Below are 4,471 nucleotides of genomic sequence, written 5' to 3'. Positions count from 1 at the left end.
ATTTTAAATCTTATCGGACTTAACTGCTAAGGTCATCAGTCCCTAAGCTTACACACTACTCAACCTAAATTATCCTAAGGACAAACAGATACACACCCATGCCCGATGGAGGACTCGAACCTCCGCCGGGATCAGACGTTGCCGATTTTAAAATGGTTCAAATGGCTCTGAGCACTATGGGACTCAACTGCTGTGGTCATAAGTCCCCTAGAACTTAGAACTACTTAAACCTAACTAACCTAAGGACATCACACACATCCATGCCCGAGGCAGGATTCGAACCTGCGACCGTAGCGGTCGTGCGGTTCCAGACTGTAGCGCCTTTAACCGCTCGGCCACTCGGGCCGGCGCCGATTTTAAATTAAAGTTGTTTGCCCTTCAGGCGTGAGATTGTTTGAGACGTCAGCCTGATTTACAGAAATTTTAGGATAAGGCCTTCTGCCTTTTGAAGTTCAAATTCTTGTTTTGATTCTTATTGGCCTTCGGCCGATTTTAAATTACAGTCTTTTTTGCCTTTAAGGCGTGATATTGTTTGGGCCTTCAGCCTAATTTAGAGAAATGTTTTAAGACAAGGCCTTCTGCCCTTTAAAATTCAAATTCTTGTATCGAAACTTAAATTATTGGCCTTCATCCGGTTTCAAATTAAAGTTGTTTTGCCTTTGAGGCGTGAGACTAAGTGGCGCATTTAGCCGGGAATTAAGTTCTAAAATTAATGTTTGGCTTGCTCTGTTTTTAATGTTCTTTTAATCTTGTAGTGTTTGTCAAATGTATAAAGTAGTATGTTCGAGTGCAACTGACAGCCACTCATTTTGGACCCTTTCCACAAATTAAACTACCTGTTCTGTTTGCGGGTATAGCAGGGGATCTCAACCACGAAGTGGTTCCTTCATCTTCGGAATCAAATCACAAGGACTTAAGTTCGAGGAGTATGGTGGATAGTACATTACTTCCCAGTCTCATCGACCGAACATGCCAGCCACAGCTTGCGCTGTATGCGCCCGCGCATTGTCGTGCAAAATGACAGGTGGGTTGCGCAGAAAGTGTCGCCGCTTCTTTCGCAAAGCTGGTCGCAGGTGATGCTCCAAAAACGAACAGTAGTACCGTGCACTGATGGTCTGCCGTGGAGGAACGTAATGAGTTAGTATAACACCATCGCAGTCGTACACGAGAATCCCCATAACTTTCACCATACTGGGGCTCTTAATGCTCTTTCGACTTTCGCGGCGACGCATAATGACGTCATTCGTTGGACTGGCGTTTCAGTTTGGGCCTCGTGGAATTCGCTTCAGAACTATTCCAGAGATTCAACAGCCAGTAGGGCGCTCCATTCGCACCAACAACAGAACAGGCTCCGCTAACGGTATACTACGCCTTCCACAATACTGGCCACGGGTTCTACACAACGCTGGTGCAAACATGTAACTCTTTTGTATCGGTTGTGAGAAAAAAGTTGCCACTATTTAAGTTCCAACCCTCGTATCAAACACAGCCACTCTAGATGAGGACAATAACTGACGGTTATGTGCCACATCAAGCCAGGCTTCCCCCGAACACGTCCACACTTGCAATGTTGCGCAAAATTGTTTCAGAGAATTCCGTTTATATGTGCTTCAAATCTTGTGTAACTTTAGGCCCGTAACACACCCCGTGGACATGTGAATATATGGCAGGTCTAAATCGCAGCAGTGCCGTTTCCGACTTGAATCACGGAACATTGCTGCAGTTCGAATATAATAAATTTTCTTGAGAGAGGAAATGCTTCTGTTCACACATCAACATCGTTTTAGAAAGCTTCGCTAGCCCGAAACTCAGTTTGCTTGCCCTTTTCTCACATGAAATCCTGCGAGCTATGGATGAAAGGGAAAAGGCGTATTGCATATTCCTATACTTCACCAGAACATCTGACACGGTGCCCCACTGCCGGCTATTACGGAAGGAATAGCAACATACGGATTAGTTTCCCAGGTATGTAGGTGGATCGAAGACTTCTTGAGTAACAGGACCCAGTATGTTGCTGTCGATGGGAAGTGTCTGTCAGGAGTGTCCCAGACAAGTATGATAGGGCATCTGTTACTTTAGGTATACATACACTACTGGCCATTAAAATTGTTACACCATGAAGATGACGTGCTACAGGCTCGAAATTCAACCGACAGGAGGAAGATGCTGTGATATGCAAATGATTAGCTTTTCAGAGCATTCACACAAGGTTGGCGCCGGTGGCGACACCTACAACGTGCTGACGTGAGGAAAGTTTCCAACCGATTTCTCATACACAAACAGCAGTTGACCGACGTTGCCTGGTGAAACGTTGTTGTGATGCCTCGTGTAAGGAGGAGAAATGCATACATCACATTTTGCAATTTGATAAATATCGGATTGTAGCCTATCGCGATTGCGGTTTATAGTATCGTGACATTGCTGCTCGCGCTGGTCGAGATCCAATGACTGTTAGCAGAACATGGTGGGTTCAGGAGGGTAATACGGAACGCCGTGCTGGATCCCAACGGCCTCGTATCACTAGCAGTCGAGATGACAGGCACTTTATTCGCATGGCTGTAACGGATCGTGCAGCCACGACTCGATCCTGACTCAACAGATGGGGACGTTTGCAAGACAACAACCATTCCACGAACAGTTCGACGACGTTTGCAGCAGCATGGACTATCAGCTAGGAGAGCATGGCTGCGGTTACCCTTCCTTGACGCTGCATCACAGACAGGAGCGCCTGCGATGGTGTATTCAACGACGAACCTGGGTGCACGAATGGCAAAATGTAATTTTTTCGGGTGAATCCAGGTTCTGTTTACAGCATCATGATGGTCGCATCCATGATTGGCGACATCGCGGTGAACGCACATTGGAAGGGTGGCTTCGTCATCGCCATACTGGCGTATCACCCGACGTCATGGTATGGGGTGCCATTGGTTACACTTCTCGGGCACCTCTTGTTCGCATTGACGGCACTTTGAACAGTGGACGTTACATCTCTGATGTTTTATGACTCGTGGTTCTACCCTTCATTCGATCCCTGTGAAACCATACATTTCAGCAAGATAATGCACGACCGCATTTTGAAGGTCCTGTACGGGCCTTTCTGGATACAGAAAATGTTCGACTGTTACCCTGGCCAGCACGTTCTCCAGATCTCTCACCAACTGAAAACATCTGGCCATTGGTGGCCGAGCAACTGTCTCGTCACAATACGCCAGTCACTACTCTTGATGAACTGTGGTATCGTGTTGAAGCTGCATGGGCAGCTGTACCTGTACACGCCATCCAAGCTCTGTTTTACTCAATGCCAAGGTGTATCAAGGCCTTTATTACGACCAGAGGTGGTTTTCTCGGCACTGATTTCTCAGGATCTATGCACCCAAATTGCGTGAATATGTTATCACATGTCAGTACTAGTATAATATACTTGTCCAATGAATATCCGTGTATCATCTGCATTTCTTCTTGGTGTAGCAATTTTAATGGCCAGTGTGTAAATGATCTGGCGGACAGGGTAAGCATCAGTCTGCCGCTCTTAGCTGATGAAGTAGTGGTCTATGGGAAGCTATCGTTGTTGAGTGACTGTAGGAGGATACAAGATGAGTGACACAAAATTTCTAGTTGCAACGATGAATGGCAGCTAGCACAAAATGCAGAAAGATCTAAGTTGATGCGGATGAACAAAAGGAAAATAATGTTCAGCATTAGTAGGTGCTGTTTGATACAGTCACGTCGATTAAATATCTAGGCATAACGCTACGATGGGATAGGAAGTAGAGTGAGCACGTGAGGACTGTGGTAGAGAAGCCGAATGGTTGATTTCGGTTGTTACGAGAATTTTAGGAAAGTGTGGTGCCTATGTAAAGGGGACCGCATGTGTGATACTAGTCCGACTCACTGTTGAGCGCTCTTCAAGTGATCGGGATCCGCACGATATCGAAGAAAGACATCTAAGCAACTTCGAGTTTGGCGGCTAGATCTGTTACCGGTAAGCTGGAACAACAAGCAAATAGGAGATGCTTCGGGAACTCGAATGGGAACCACTGGAGAGAAGGGGACGTTGTTTTCGTGGAGCACTGCTGAGAAAATTTAGAGAAGCGAAATTTGAGGCAGACTGCACGACGAGTCTACTTCCGCGAGGTACATTTCGCGCGAAGGCCATGAAGATAAGGTAAGAGAAATTAGGGCTTATACGGAGGAAAACCTACGTTTCTAGCATTTATAGACTTAGAGAAAGCTTATGACAATGTTGACTGGAATACTCTCTTTCAAAATCTTAAGGTGGGAGGGATAAAATACAAGGAGCGAAAGGCTATTTACAATTTGTACAGAAACCAGATGGCAGTTTTAAGAGTCGAGGGGCATGAAAGGGAAGCAGTGGTTGGGAAGGAAGTGAGACAGGGTTGTAGCCTCTCCCCGACATTATTCAATCTGTATGTTGAACAAGCAGTAAAGGAAACAAAAGAAAAATTCGGAG

General features: G+C 45.9%; 1 non-coding gene across 1 annotated transcript; it reads right to left on the bottom strand.

Moving 5' to 3' along the window:
* Positions 1 to 261: 261 nt before the first annotated feature.
* On the bottom strand, positions 262 to 345 carry Trnas-gga. Its single transcript is given in 2 exon segments — positions 262 to 296; positions 306 to 345. It is a non-coding gene; the product is annotated as a tRNA-Ser (tRNA).
* Between the last annotated feature and the right edge of the window lie 4,126 nt (positions 346 to 4,471).

This window comes from Schistocerca americana, chromosome 9, assembly GCF_021461395.2.
Source record: "Schistocerca americana isolate TAMUIC-IGC-003095 chromosome 9, iqSchAmer2.1, whole genome shotgun sequence".
NCBI classification, from domain to species: domain Eukaryota; kingdom Metazoa; phylum Arthropoda; class Insecta; order Orthoptera; family Acrididae; genus Schistocerca; species Schistocerca americana.
The sequence above is the reverse complement of the archived record's forward strand: the minus strand, read 5'-3'. Positions and strand labels throughout refer to the sequence as shown.